Genomic DNA, 9,088 nt, shown 5'->3' with positions numbered 1-9,088 from the left:
AATCACTACTCACCAAAGAAGGATGTAAAACACTGACCTTGTGGAAAATATTATGCCAATTGACTTTGTAGACTTCATAGTCTTCAGACACTTTGTTCTTGAGCCCCTTCCTCAAGGTTGCTAGTTATGGTAAAGAAGTTTTCATACTTTTCCCCTCTGTTTGTCACAGTCATGATTTTCACAGCATTTACAGACACACGTATATAGATAAATTGTCTGCCAGGCCTATAGTAATGGATGCAGTCTCATTCATCTACACATATCTATTCATCTTGCCTGTCAACTCATATATCTTCACAGAGATTAATATTTATAATGACTGATAGTGTATGAAGTAATATTTACCATTGTTCTATATTCTGTGCCCCTCTGTGTGTCTTCTTTTTCCTTAATAATACTGTGCTGATCACCTTTTATTGTAAATTCCCTTTCCCTTCATCCAATTTCTTGCATGTCTCACATGCAGGCAATGATTATCCCTTCCCTTCCCTTCATCTCTACTAACAATCAAAGGATATATCTTTCTAAACTTTCACTGACTTTTCAAAATAATAGATTCATAAAATAGCTGTCCTTTTTATGTTGTCTTAATTTATCAGTAGAATGTCCTTCAAGATTGTCATCCATGTTATTAAATAATGTTGCATGGTAGTCCACTGTTTCTGTGTTCCATAATTTGTTCCGTCAACTATACATTCAATTAACAGTAAGTGTGACATTTGTACTGTCATTCTTTTATGTTTTATACTGTGTTGTTTACGATTTATTTGTTACTTATCTTTTTCTATGCAGATTTTATTATAAGATTTTATTTTCACTCTCTTTGCTATTGCTGATTTTATGCTAATGGAAGATTGTCTTTTTATATTATCTCCTTATTTTTGTCAAAAGGTGTATTAGTTTTCTCTGAGGTTACCCTACTATTTGCTAATAACTTCACAGATTTAAAATAGTGCATTCTATTTAGTGTATCATCTTGGCTTCCTCTCCATGTGGAAGTTCTCTAACTACATTATTTCTCCCTTTTTTCTTTTATCAATGCCATCATTAACAAATTGATATCTCTGCTTCCCTATTTTTAGTCTTGGGGGTTTATTTCATTTTTGATGTTTTTATTTCTGGCTTCATTTCTGAATTATTTCATTTCTTGTGTTAATTTTCAATTATTCACCACTGTTGACCCCTTGTTTAAAAAACTCTTTTCAGTATTTCTTGGAAAATTGATCTTGTTTTCTTCATTGCTTTATTTCTCCCTGTTCACTGATTCCCTTAATTTTTCTTCTTGCCTGTACTTTATTTACTTTGTTGTTTTTTAATTTTTTTTTCTATTTTTTTATTTTTTTTACTTTGTTGTCTTTTAATTTGAAATTTAGAGCTCTAGGATTATATGTATATATGTATGTATGTATGTATATATATATTTCAACTAGTTTCTTTTGTCTGCATTACACAAAGTCTACATGACATGTTGACCTAGTTTATTGCCTTATCAGTAGTATTTTTGCAAAAATACTTGTCTGTAGAAAGAGTACACAGAATGTTTATATAAACCCTCATATGATCTCACCTCTTCTGATAGGTTTACTAATTTAAGTTCACACTCACACACACTCCACTGTTCAAGGTACAAGTTCAATGGATCCCCAGAAGTACGTAAAATTTTAAATTAAAATATTGATAGTATATAATCTTCTTTCAAAGGCTTACTTCGATCTTTGGCATATATATCTTTTGCAACATTCAAAAAATAGGAAGTTCCAGAAACAGGCTTCTGAACATAAAATTTCCATAGTGTATCTTGATATTTTAAAAAAATTATTGTCTTTAATAATTAGACTTCAAATCTTCATTTCTCAAGCTGAAAACTGAGAAATAAATTTAATCTTCGACTTACAATATTGAAAGACATTACGGGCAATATATTAATTGACCTAAAAACATCAAAAGAGGATGGAGTGAATATACAGAGTCATTGTACCAAAAAGAGCTGACTGACACTGAAAAAACTTCAGGAAGTATCATACAAGTTGGATCCAATATGGACGAGGAGGAAGTTGAAGCTGCATTGAAGGTATTGACAAAATATAAGGCCCCAGGAAGCAATGAAATACCAATTGGCTTGTTTCAATTAACGGATGCAACCCTGGATGTATTCACCAGTCGATTCCAGGAAATTTGGAAGATAGCTGACTGGTCAATAGGTTGCAAAAGGTCTATATTTGTTCCCATTTTCAAGAAAGTGTAGTTCAATAGAATGCATAAGCTATCAAGCAATATCATTAATATCACATGTAAGCAAAATACTGCTGAAGATCAATCAAAACCAGTTAGAAGAGTACATAGATAGGGAACTTCCAGAAGTTCAAGCAGGATGTAGAAGAGGCCGTGGCACCAGGGATATAATTTCTGATGTCAGATAGATCCTGGTTGAAAGTAAAGAATAACAGAAGAATGTTCATGTATGCTTTCTTAACTATGCATAGGCATTTGATTGTGCAGATCATAACAGATTATGGCTAACATCGAGAAGAATGGAAATCACAGAACACATAATTGTGTCCATGATACATCTATACCTAGACATGAGGCTGTTATGTGAACAGAACAAGGAAACCCTATGTGGTTTAAAATTGAGAAGGGAGTGTGTCAAGGTTATTTTCTCTCTCCATACATATTTAATCTGTATGCTGAGAAAATTAATTGGGAATCTGGACTCTATGAAGAAGAATGTGCCATAAAGACCAGAAGAAAACTTATCACTAACCTGGATTATGCAGATGACATAACTTTGCTTGCTGAAGGTGAGGAAGAAAAAAATCAAAGAATAGAGCCCTCAATATGGATTGCATCTCAACATAAAGAATACAAAAATTCTTACCTCTGGACCTATAGGCAACATTCTGATAGCTAGAGAAAAAATTGAAATTATCAAGAACTTCATCTGACTTGGATCCATAATCAGTACTCTTAGTATCAGCAATCAGGAAATAAGGAGTAACATTGCACTGGGAAAAAATCTCCTTTCAGGGACCTTTCAAAATTATTGAGGGTCAATGATATCAGTTTGAGAACTAAGGTGCCTCTGATACAGGCTATGATCTTTTTGAAAGTTAGACAATGAATAAGGAAGACAGAAGAATTGATGCCTTTCAAATTTAGTGTTAGAGAAAAGTACTGAACATTCCATGGACTGCCAAACAAACACAAATATGTCTTGGAGAAAGTGTAGCCATACTATTCCTTGGAGGCAAAGATGTTGAAGCTTCAACTCATATACTTCAGATATGTTGCTAGAAGGGGCTATTCCTTGGAAAGGAAAATCATGCTTGGAAAGATGGAGGGTCAGTGAAATAAAGGAAGACCCTCAAACAGGTGGATTGCCACAGTGACTGCGGCAGTGGGCTCTAGCGTGTCAGGAAGTGTAAGGATGACTCCGTATAGGACAGGGTATAGATCTGTTGTTCATAGAGTCCTTATGGGATGTACTCAAGTCAACAGCACCTAACAATAACAATCAGCCAAGGAAAGCAGACACCTCCCTGCAAGTAGCAATTTACAAAGTTAAAGAAAACATCTAAGGAGAATAGATAACTCTACTGTAATTACTTTGATTGTAAATATTTCTTAGAAATGGAAGTTCGTTGTGACAGAATGTCAAAGTGAATTAAGATCTCTCTTCATTTCTATAATATCAGGATGTTAGTCTTCTATTTATTACTGGACATCATGCTATCTCACATAGGGAGAATAAAAATACTTTCAATGTATTTCTTTCATTTCTGTTATTCTTTAACATAGGTTACCTAGTCTCTGAGATTAAAAATAAGGGCTATGAGACATAGAAATTTCATAGTAATAGAAAAATAGCATTGTAAGCTTTGTTCTCTTCATTTCTTAGACTAATAAAACACTGTTTTCTCTTCAGTTCTGAGCTCAAAAATGTCTGGGAAAGACTTCTGACCCACAAATATTCTTTACCAAAATGCCAGTTTTTTACAATTAGACCCTTAGGGAAGCCATAGCTGTTGGCTTAAAACAGTAGGCCTTAGCCTAGGCCATACAGTGTAATCATCTGGGAGCTTGTAAACCTGTATATTCTTCAAGTTCCTCTTCAGTGTTTCAGATTTAATTGGTTCAGGGTAAAGTCCAGTCAATGATACAAGCAAACAAATAAAAAGTCAATACGGGGCTGATTTGGTCACATGGAGTTCATATGCAGCAAGATTAAACTGTATCCAGTGACAGGTAGGCAAGAATCGATAGGAGATGAGATCCATGGGCATTTATATCACAGATACATGGAAGAAAAAAGGCACCAAAGAATGAGGCAGACAGCTAAAGTGCACATTACAGTATTTTTCCCAAGAAATAAACTGATTCCTTATCATTGTTTAAAAAGCACAAGTATAACGAAGAGTGTATAGCCTTGGAAAATTATAGCACCAGAGAAGCATTAGACAACTTGTCATGAAAGGCTATTTATCAATGTTGACTTCTGAAAACTTGTAGAAAAATGTTTGACAAGTATCATCTTTACCATACACTTAGCTCAGTATTTATTTCCCTCATTTCAGATGGAAGAAATTTTCACAAAGATAATAAGTAACTCCGAAAAACAATAATCACATGACATTCAATAATAAGAAGTTAAATTTAAGTAAAGTCTTACTTTCAAAGTCAACTAATAAACAGTTCCATGTGGAAGAAGGTGACAAGAATCACTACTACTCCTAAGTCTAGGTTACCATCCGCTCTCAGAGAAATAACAAAATGCAGAAGAGTTTATGGTAGATCCCAGTTTTCCTCTTCAATTTCAAAAGGTAGGGCACTAGTAAATAAGATTTAAAACCATTAAAACCTTTTCAGAGTGCTATAAATGTTGGGGAGTAAAGATTTATTTTTAAAGCTTAGCAAAACAACTAACTGCTTCCACAGCAAAAGGAAAATAATAAAGGCTTTCTAAAATATTACAACCAAATCTGTTCATAAAACAAGAGCACTCGATGTTTTAAAAATAAAAGGGTTTTTAAAAATCTAACAGCAAACCTTTACTCTGCTGTAACTTATTTTATCAAGATGCCAGTAAACTGTAATGTGTTCTTTGCCATTTGCAAGCAGAAGTTCTTCACTTACCAGAGCATATCAGTGTTGTCTGAGTCCTTAAAGCAATCAGGTGTGTTTTATGACATTAAACCTATGCCAGAAGATCATGATGCCAACGTGTTACAAATTAAAAAGCTCTGCCACTAATATTTTCTTTTTTTAACATAAATTAGCTATGGGAATTAAATCACATAGCCACCAAACATAAAATAATAGAGGAATAAAATCATACTGCCTCTAGATGATGTTGTTAGCAGCTAAATCTAAGACTGGGATATACAAATTATAGCCCCAAGGTGCGCTACAAGTCCATCTGCTCTTTCCTATCTGATTTCTTGAAGCAGTTCTAACTGCTAATTAACCGTGAAAAGTTGTGCTGTGACCCTTTCACCTGACATTCTTTCAAAAGAGTACAAGTTCTTAAGGAGTGCTGGGAGCAGTGTATATATAATCAATTGCCATTTCAGTGGTGACCTGCTGTCCTGCAGAATAGAGCATCAAACTGTGATTGTTCAGCTCCTGGGCAGGAAACTTTCTTTTACTTTTTACTAGCTGATATACATAAACATTATACTGTTATGAGTGATTTGCTTTGTCTCACTCATAGGATTCAGGCTCATTAGACAATCTGATCAAAGAAAAGGGGCAAACTTGACTTCTACTTTATAAGCAGACAGTACCATTGGGTGGTCTATATTATGAAGCAGCTTCCAGGATCTAGAGTAAAAATTTCTGACCTCTTCCTCTAGTTTTACAAATTAGAAAACTGATTCTGAGCCTTAACTGCTCATAAAATTATGGAAAAAATGTGGAAAGTTTTCTGACACCCAGAAGGGTATTCATCATTGTAAAAATAAAATCTGAGGATCACAGATTTAACATACAAAAAAATAATACATAGAAAAAATTGTACATAAGCCCATTTTTTGTTGTTAAGTGTCTTCAAGTAGACTACATCCCATAGTGACTTTAGGAACAAGAGACCTGAACCCTGTCCTGCCTGGACCATCCTCGCCATCTCAAGCTCATTTACACAGTCACTGAGCCAGTCCACTTCACTAAGGGGCTTCCTTCCTTTCTCTGACCCTCCACCTTGCCAAGCATGAAGCATTTTTCCAAGGGTTGGCCCCTCCTGACAATACGCTCAAAGAACGTGAGATGAAGCCTTCCCATCCTCACCTTGAAGGAGCACATTGGTTGTGTTTCTTCCAAGTTGTACTTGCTTGTTCTTTGATTCTTCTACCATTCTCAGTCAGTGTTTAACTATCAGATACATAGGAAGCAATTGAAAAACCATGGCTTGAATCAGGACCACCTTAGTCTCTAAGCTAATATTATCACTCTTTAGCACTTTGGAAAGATCCTTGACAACATATTTCCCTCAATACAACACGTCTTTTGATTTCTTTACTATTGTTCCCACCACTGTTTGTTATAGATCCCACTAAAAGAAAATCAATGAGAGATTCAATATTTCCTTCATCTATCAAGATGTTGTCTATTGATAGAGTAGTGAGGATTTTTGTTTTCTTAATGTTGAGATATAATCCATAGTCTTTGATCTTCAGCAGAATTTAAAATCCTTTTCACTTTTAGCAAGCAAGGTTGTGTCATCAGCTTAACTCAGGTTGTTGGTGAGTTTTCTCCTAAGTTTGATGCCACATTCTTCTCCACATAGTCCATCTTCTTGAACTATGAATTACCAGCTAGCTAGTATTTTTGGCACTTTATATACTTTATTTAACCCTTAGAATAACTCCTGTGAAATGGGTAGTGATATAGCCTTTCTACAAGTAATAAATCTCTTATTCATTGTCACTGACAGAAGCAACTCACAGCTGACCTTACAACTAACGATGAGGTTGTTGTGCACTGTTGAGTTGGAACTGAATCATAGCTGATGCTCTAGTGGGTTCTCAGAGGCTATAAATAACACAAGAGGACATTGTCCATCTTTTTTGGGCAAAGCAGATGGTGGTTTCAAACTATGTATCTTTGGGTTGACAGTATACTCTCTACCACTAGGCCACCAGGGCTCCCTACTGTGATGATCAGGCTGTAACTCTCAAGAAAGGAGATTGTTCATCTTACTTCCTCAGAGCTGCTAGTAGGTTCAAAGTGCCAGAGAGGAACCACTGCCTTCGTAATTAGCAATGCAGTTCTCTATGACTACATAACCAGAGCCTGATAACAAAATTAAAGCAGACAAAATAAACCACATAGAAATTTTCACAAAACCTACAAAAAATGGAGATTCTTTCCATTATGCTATTCTGATAAAGATTTTTCTAGAAGTATGTAAAACTTTAATTGTAGAAGGGTAAGCTGAACTCATTTCTCTGCTTTTTAAACTTACACAGAGGCAGTAAGTTTTTCTTCAGAGTAAGCCTGGTTCCATGAATAAAACTAAACTATCACCAAATTGATCTTTACTCACAATAGATGCTATCTTCTGCCTGTACAGCCTAGTGGCAAGAAGCTGTGCTGCAGTCCTGAAGGCACAAAGTTCAAGTGCACCAACTTCTCAGTGGGAAAGGATGGACAGTTTCCTCCAATGTGATTTACTTCTTCTGAAAATCTGCTGGAGGGTCAGTGGTGGGTTGGTTCCACTCGAAGGTACACAACAAAACAAAATGAAAACAACTCCAAAGAAAATATTTAAAACATTATAATTAGGTTACTGTGGTTTTGAGATATGTTTGTTTAATCTACCAAGTCTCTAAAACAAGTACATGAACTTCATGACTCATAAAGACATGAAAAATGTATTTGAGACATTTAAAATTTATTATAAATACTCACGAGTAGCTCAACAATGAATTTCTTGCTTTTTTAAAGTCTTGTAGCCACTCGTATCATTTTATCTTTAAAAAGTAAAAAAAAAATGTTCTGCAAAGCTCATAAAGTTCACACCTTTAAGCTCTTTTTCTGTGAACAAATCCTGCATGTTTCATAAACACTGTACTCAGAGACAACTAATCCTCAAGAAATAAATATCTAGGACTTTAAGAAAAAGAAAATGATGTCTAGCTAGCTCTTATTATTCACTGGTAAAATGAGCCCAAAACTGTGGTTTGGGGTTTAACATTGTGAGAAAGTAAGCAGCAGTCTAGGTTTCAAACTTTTCCCGTCCATTTATTGAAAAATGATGCTTACATGCAGAATAATAAGAGCATTTGTAGCCCGAGTGCATCACAGCATGCACTTCTTTCCACCTTAGCACATCCTAGGTTGGCAGTTATTTCTCTCTTTGTAATTTTAACACATTCATCATGTTGTGCTCTCAGATACATAACTCATAAAAGAATACTAAAATAGGTCTTATTTTTTTGCATTCCAATTGGCCCCAAATGAAAATTTGTTACCAAGTACGTTAGACTAGGAAAAAAAGGCGCACACACACACACACACACACACACACACACACACACACACATATCCTGGACATGCAAAAAAAAAAAATAACCAGGGAATAAGACAACTCATAATCTGTATAATATAAAAATAATTTAAAGAAGTAATATAACTTTCTTAATCTCCTTTTTTAAGGTTGCCAAGGGCTGATTTGCCAATTCCTATCAAAATGGTATCCTGAGGTAACAAGTATGCCTTTGCCTGTGAAGAATCTTCTATTACAGCCGAAATTTGGAGCATCTGCATCCATAAATTAAGGTCCAGTCCAGAGCAAAGAATCAGATTAAGGTAGGATAAAAAAGTGTTCGGGTCTTTTGTTCATAGGGTCACTATGAGTTGTACTCAACTCACTGACACCTAATAACAATAAAGGGCTTCTATGCTGATGACATGATAGTATACTTAGAAAACCCTAAAGACTCAGCAAGAAAACTATTGGACGTAGTTGACCAATTCAGCAAAGTAGGAGGATACAAGATCAACATACAAAAATCAGTTGGATTCCTCTACAGCGACAAAAAGAATACAGAGCCAGAACTAAGAGAAACAATACCTTTCACAATAGTTAATC

The sequence above is a fragment of the Elephantulus edwardii genome, unplaced genomic scaffold (genome assembly GCF_000299155.1).
Source record: "Elephantulus edwardii isolate Elephantulus edwardi_28Jun2011 unplaced genomic scaffold, EleEdw1.0 scaffold00179, whole genome shotgun sequence".
Classification (NCBI taxonomy): Eukaryota; Metazoa; Chordata; class Mammalia; order Macroscelidea; family Macroscelididae; genus Elephantulus; species Elephantulus edwardii.
Note: the sequence above shows the minus strand (reverse complement) of the source record.